This window comes from Papaver somniferum, chromosome 5 (genome assembly GCF_003573695.1).
Source record: "Papaver somniferum cultivar HN1 chromosome 5, ASM357369v1, whole genome shotgun sequence".
NCBI lineage: Eukaryota > Viridiplantae > Streptophyta > Magnoliopsida > Ranunculales > Papaveraceae > Papaver > Papaver somniferum.
The window spans coordinates 143,441,276-143,449,280 of record NC_039362.1 but is presented as its reverse complement, the minus strand read 5'-3'; positions in this window follow the sequence as shown (position 1 = coordinate 143,449,280).

Genomic DNA, 8,005 nt, shown 5'->3' with positions numbered 1-8,005 from the left:
TTTAACTGATTCATCAATGGTTGAGTTCTGAGGGAGGAGAAGAAAATTTGGGTGGTTTTCTTCTTTCTTTTTTTTTTCTCTGAGAAGGTCTCTGTGAATATATAATGGAGAGAGAGAGATATGTAGGAGATATATATCACCGATAATAACGAGGTGGGAAATGGTGGGAAACGAGTTAGATTTCCCGCGTAAGAAAAGTACCACTGAATCAACTAGGTTCAGCGGTCGTGGTGTGAGTTAATGAATCGGGGACATAGCCGTAATTAAAAAATTTATGCGACGACCGGTTTTAGCCATCTGGGATGTGCTCCGGAAATTTACCAAATCTTTGACGGTATTCACCGGTTCACGTTCCGTTGACCTCCAATGAGGGTCAAGGGTATGGGTCGTTTAGACACCCTTTTCTACTAGTGACAGCGTATCTGCCATCTTACTTTGAGAAATAAAAGATATTTGTCGTATATAACCGTTTACCCACGAACCTAGCTATATCGAAAAATTTGACGGGTGATGACCACCACAATGTACCAAAGCAAACTACAATAATTATAAAGGCGTGCAACACCTCTAATGATTAGAGATTACTTCCGCCGACAAGCATTTATATAGTGCCACAAAGGATAGTTACGACACTCAATAATTAAGTCTAGTATCGTCGTTAAAAATATCCATAGATTATACGTACCCATACAATAAGTATGTTAAGAGTCATAAGCAATTAAACCAACGGTTTTAATTAGACATATTGCAAATGTCTCATTGTAAATATAACTACATGGAAATAAACAAGTTGCCTTAAAAATACACCAAAAAAAACGTCTCATCCACAAACCAGCATAAGAAAATTATGTTATAATTACAAAATAATAAACCAACAACGTTAAAAGACTTGTTGAAAACGCTTTATCTTCAAACTAACACCAATATGAAAAAAATTATGGCATAGTTACATAACAGTAAATCAAATGTGTTAAAATACTGGTGATCAATACATCAAATGTGTAAAATTAAATACTTATCATAATTTTCCAATATTGTTTACCTTGACAAAATAAACAGTAAAATATAAGGGGAACACAAATAAGTGCAGTAAAGGGAAAACAACCTCGGTGATAGAGCCAAGGTTATTCTTTGAATCTTAGGTGGGGTTAAACCAAATCTCTTTCTAAATATGCACTTTTCTACTCCACAAAGAACTAAAATTTCAATATTATCAGAAATCCTAGTAGATTTATACTAAATTAAAAAGAAAGTGGGTCCAATGCATCCATTTGACTTTATATGTCTCTGTCACAAAGACTAACCAACCAAACAAAGCAAGAACTAAACGTAGCTAAAAACTAAGCAGCTAAAAGAATCTCAAAAACCTATTTTTTCGTTGCAAGAGTCATTTTTTCCTCCACCAAGAATATGATTTCGAACGCTTGAGTCTCCATTCCACTTAATTCTATCCAAATCCTTCTATGTTTTGGATTTTTTTCGTTTTTCGACAATCACAGTGAAGATATTCTTCACAATGTTTTCTTTCCCTCCTTTATTCACCATATTGTAATGCAATCACCTGCATAATTTTGTCAACATTTAGATCACAAGTCATAGGTTTTCTTCAAGGTATATTTTTTTCGATTACCTTTATGTCATCATTATGTGTCTTGTATTTCGACTTTACTTTTAATACGAGCCTTCAGTACTAGTATCAATTGTTATCGGGTCTTCAATATGCTTATCTTGAGCATTACTAATTTCCTCTTTATTATCATCTTCCAAATTTTCGAGCAGGTATAGATGCAACATTTTCATTGTCAGGTTTCGACTCCATAATACTAAACATGATCAAGAACCAATAGAAACTTTCTTAGGCAATTTTACTATTCTACTTTCATTTTTTGATCTTTTCGTGTACTTGTTTTTTTTCTCCTTGTTTCTATTAAAAGTTTAACTTTTTCCTTCAAAAAAACAACAGTAAAACGGATCACCAACTAGCCGGTATATAATCCATCCTTACTTTGAGCAAAAAATAATTTTTCTTGTAAATAATTAATCTCTTGTCCTAGCCATATTAAAAAAATTTGACGAGTGATGACCACGACACTGATTCTTTGTGAACCACGGTAATTATAAAAGCGCATATACATCATTAATGATTTGATAATACTTCCACCGAAAACTTTTGATATAGTGGCAATAAATGACACAAAAAAGTTAAGTACAATCGTCGTCAAAAAATCTACAGATTGTACATATGAATAACAAGTATGTTAACAATCATAGTTAAGTAGTTGAACGAACGGTTTTAATTAGACATGATAAAAGCTCCTCATCCGCAAACACCAGCATGAGAAAATTATGCCGTCTATTGAAAACTTTGATGCGTGATGACCAATATATTGTTTCATACCTAGTGAAAAGAAATAATTAAAAAGGCGCATACATATCATTAATTACTAGAGAATACTTCCGCCGATAGCATTGACATAATGCCATAAATGATACACAATAATTAAGTATAGTATCCGTAACAAGGACATGAGAAAATTGTATCGTAATAAACAAACTGTGTTAAAAATACACTAAAAAAAACTCCTCATCCGTTACCACTTGAATGAGAAAATTGTGATGTAATTACATAATAATAAACCAATTGTGTTAAAAAACTCTTCGAAAAAACTTTATGAACACGTACCAATATGAAAAAATTATGTCGTAAAACACATACGAACAGGGTCGGAAGCTGAATCAATTTTAGAATCCTCTCCCCACACTCCCCCTGGTGGATTGATGATACCAGTACATGCAATTCCTACTAACAAAGTAGCAATCACAGTCAATCCAACCATCTGACCTCTGAGATGACTGCGTTTTTTGTGACTCGACAATTTACTCATTTTCTTCTTTTTCTTTTGAATTTCTTCTTCATTGTATTTGAATGAAAACTTGTTCGTCTTTTCTTCATCCGCTTTTACCGCATCAATTTTTTTTAAAACTCCGCATCACCGACGTCAACTCTTTCAGTCATGTACTGGATGATCTGCAAACACAATTAAGACGGATGAAAATAATGAAAGCAAAAAAAAAAAAAACACCTAATAATAAAAACAAAAATTGGATTAGAATTACCTCTGTAGCATTATAATATATGGCTAACCCAAAAACTAATTCAAATGATTAATTTCATCAACGCGCAGTTTTATACTGCGAATAGTTTTTGAATATGTTTGTTTTCCTTTGGTTTATTTGTGTCGTCATATTTTTATGAAAAAACATCTTTCCGTTGAGCAGGTCATTAGGTTTTGTTTTTTTTCTTCTAATTTTCTTCTTTTTTTTGTTGTTGTTGTTGTGAAGCATTAGGGTTTTGTTTCATGTTTGCGTGGGGTGTCTTAGATGATAAAATTATGCTTGAAATAATAAAAGTCACATGTAATACCCTCCGATCTATGAACAAATTGATTTAATACAAATGAGATCTTACATCCATTTTTTGAAATTATATATACAGTTTATTATCTTTTAGATTATTTTCCCTCATGAACCTAAGTACTTTTTATACCTGTTATATTTCGTTATACTTTACTTTGGTTCCAAAAATTGTAGATATATTTCGAATTTAGAAATGTATATTTTTGTATAACCATTAAAGATCGATCACTTGGCCATAATATTTTACCAGGGTAGAAAAGAGAGGTGATTAGAAAAAATAACATATAGTGTCTACCTTGCCAAAACAAAAAGTAAAATATAAGAGGAGCACAAACAAGTGCAACAAAGGGAAAAAAAAAATTGGTAATGGAGCTGAGGTTATTCATTAAATTTTTGGTGAGGTAAACTAAATCTCTTCAGAACATTGACAAATAACTAAAATTTTAATATTATTATTCAAAGTTGTCTCCACAAAAACGTGAATTTTTCAGAAACCCTAACAGATTTACACTAAAATTTAAAAAGAAGTGGTTATCATGTATCCACGTGTCTCTGTATGGCTCTGCACAAAGACTATAACAAGCCAAACAAAGTAAGAACCAAAAGCACAACTAAAAACCAAGCAGAAAATAAACCCTCAACGACCTATTTTTCGTTGCAAGAGTCATTTTTCCACTACTAAGAGACAAATTTGGCATGCTCGAGTCTCCGTTCCACTTGAATCTATCCAACTCTTCCTATGTTTTGGATTTTTCTGCTTTTCAACCATCCCACTGAAGATATTCTTTATAATGTTTTCTTTCCCTCCGTTGTTCACCCTAGTAATGTACTCACCTGCAGAATTCTATCAACATTTTACTCACAAGTCAAAGGTTTTCTTCTAGGTATTTCTTCAAGAGCTTTAATCTTCTTTGAAATGTCTATGCCATTATTGTATGTCTCGTATCCCGACTTTTAATATGAGCTTTCACCAGTATCCGCTGTTGTAGGGTTTTAATATCATGATATTGAGCATTACCAATTTCCTCTTTACTATCAGCTTCCTAAATTTTGGGCAGGTATAGGTGCAACATTTCCACCATCAAGTTCTGATCCCAGAATTCAAAATGGGCTCAAGAAACAAATAAGAACTTTCTTAGGCAGTTTCTCTTTAATTTGTACTTGAGTTTTTGGATCTTCTTATACTTCTTTTTTTTTATTCTCGTTTTATAATAAATTTTTAACCATTTTTCTTCACAGAAACAACAGTTAATTGGATCAGCAACTAGACAATATATCTCCCATCTTACTTTGAGAAAAAAATGATATTTCTCGTATATAACCGCTTTCCCATGAACCTAGATATATCGAAAAACTTGTCGGGTGATGACCACCACAATGTATCAAAGTAAACTACAATAATTATAAAGACGCTTACATACCACTAATGATTAGAGATTACTTCCGCCGACAGACATTTATATAGTGCCAAAAAGGTTAGTTACGATAATCAATAATTAAGTCTAGTATCGTCGTTAAAAATATCCACAGATTATACGTATGCACAAGAAGTATGTTAAGAGTCGTAAGAAATTAAACCAACAGTTTTAATAAGACATGTTGCAAATGCCTTATTGTAACTATAACTACATGGAAATAAAAAAACTGCCTTAAAAATACACCAAAAAAAACGCCTCATCCGCAAACACCAGCATAAGAAAATTATGTTATAATTACAAAATAATATTCCAATGACGTTAAAATACTTGTTGAAAACACTTTATCCTCTCAAACTAACACCAATATGAAAAAATTATGGCATACTTACATAACAGTAAATCAATGTGTTAACATACTTGCCAAAATAAACAGTAAAATATAAGAGAAAATTAAGCGCAGTAAAGGGAAAACAAGCTCGGTGGTAAAGCCAAGGTTATTCTTTGAATCTTAGGTGGGGTTCAACCAAATCTCTTTCTAAATATGCACTTTTTTACTCCACAAAGAATTAAAATTTCAATATTATCATCCAAAACTGTCCCTACAAAAATGTTAATTTATTTAGAAATCCTAGTAGATTTATACTAAATTAAAAAGAAAGTAGGTCCAACGCATCTACTTGTCTTTATATAGCTCTGTTACAACGACGAACCAACCTAACAAAGAAATAACTAAGCACATAGCTAAAAACTAAGCAGCAAAAAGAAGCTCGAAAACCTATATTTTCGTTGCAAAAGTCATTTTTTCCTCCACCAAGAGTATGATTTAGACTGCTTGAGTCTATATGTCATCATTGTCTGTCTTGTATAACGTTTAATACGAGCCTTCACTAGTATCAATTGTTATCGGGTCTTCAGTATCCTTATCTTGAGCACTACTAATGTCATCTTTATTATCATCTTCCAAATTTTTGAGCAGGCATAGATGCAACATTTCATTCAAGAAGTAATATGAACTTTCTTAGGAAATTTTCCTATTCTATATTAATTTTTTGATCTTCTTGTGTACTTCTTATTTTTTCTCCTCGTTTTCTGTTAAAATTTTAACTTTTTCCTTAAAAACAACAACAGTAAAATGGATCACCAACTAGTCAGTATATAATCCATCCTTACTTTGAGAAAAAAATGATTTTTCTCGTAAATAATTAATCGCTTGGCCTAGCTATATTAAAAAATTGGACGAGTGATGACCACGACACTGATTTTTGTGAACTACAGTAATTAGAAAAGTGCATATACATTATTAATTATTAGATAATCTTCCACCGACAACTTTTGATATAGTAGCAATAAATGATACACAATAGTGAAGTACAACATTGTCATCAAAAAATCTATAGTACAGATGAATAACAAGTATTTTAACAGTCATAATTAAGCAATTGAACGAACGGTTTTAATTAGACATGTTAAAAGCTCCTCATCCACAAACACCAGCATGAGAAAATTATGCCGTATATTGAAAACTTTGATGCATGATGACCAAGATATTGTTTCTTACCTAGTAAAATAAAATAATTAAAAAGGAGCATACATATTATTAATGACTAGAAAATACTTCCGCCGACAAGCATTGACATAGTGCCATAAACGATACACAATAATTAAGTACAGTATCTGTAACAACGACATGAGAAAATTATATCATAAGTACAAGAGAATACACAAACTGTGTTAAAAAGACACTAAAAAAACTCCTCATCCGTTACCACTTGAACGAGAAAATTATGTTGTAATTACATAATAATAAACCAATTGCGTTAAAAGACTCGTCGAAACACTTTATACACACATACCAATATGGAAAAATTATGTCGTAATTATGTATAACTATAAATAAAATGCGTTAAAAGACTTGTCAAAATTCTATCCCGCCAAAACAAAAAGTAAAACCAAAAGGATCACAAACAAGTGAAACAATGGGAAACATAAACTCGGATATGGAGCCAAGGTTATTATTTGAATCTTTGGTGGGGTTAAATCAAATCTCTTTTAAAACATGCACTTTTTGATATTATCATCCAAAATTATCTCCACAAGAATTTTTGAGAAACCTATAGATTTACACTAAATTTCAAAAATAGGTGGCTATAGTGTAGCCACTTGTCTCTATATTACTCTGCCACACATGCTATAACCATCCAAACATAGCAATCACTAAATACCCAACTAATAAACAAGCAGCAAGAATCCGAAATGGGTATGTAGCTATGCAAAATTAGAAAACTACTCTCAAGGACAACGAGACGTGGGTTTTAGAGACATTTCTGGAAGGAATGAATGTTTTAGGGAGTAAGTGGGTCTAAAAATTAAGTATAACTGTGATGGGTCTTTGGAGAGGTACAAGGCTTGTTTAGTAGCATAAGGATACACTCAACATGATGGTGTTGATTACTAAGAAACATTCAGTCCGGTTGTAACAACTGCCGCTATTAGATGTATCTTGAATATTGCAGTTACAAATGGATGGGATATCAGACAGTTAGATGTGTCCAATGAATTTTTCCATGGATTTTTAAAAGAATATATCTATATAGATTAACCAAAAGGTTTGTTGATGAATTGAGGCTTGACTATGTATGTCACCTAAAGAAATCTCTTTATGGCCTCAAACAAGCTCCTAGAGCCTGGTTTGAAAGGTCTAGCCAATTTTTGGACAACCATAGATTTCAAAGATCAGCTTGTGACTACTCTTTGTTTTCTTATACTTCTGGTACAACAACTACTACTTCTGTTGTATGCGTATGACATAATTTTCCCTGGTTCTTTTCCGGCTTTACTAGACTCCTTCGTGGTTGGTTTGATCAAGGGATTCCGTATGAAATATGTAGGTCCTCTATATTATTTTTTTGGTATTGAATGTTGGAGGTCTTCTATATATATTCTTCTCACACAAAAGAAATGTGCTCTGCAATTATTGGAAAAAGATGACATGCATAATTGCAGTTCTGTAAGTACACATGTTGCTACGGGACCAAGAATTTTGCTATACAATGGTGATCCTTTTGAAGATGCTAGCCTCTACAGAAGCTTAGTTGGAGGTTTGCGATACCTAACTCTCACTATATTTGACTTGTGTTTTTTATTCAATTATATCTCTCAGTTCATGCATG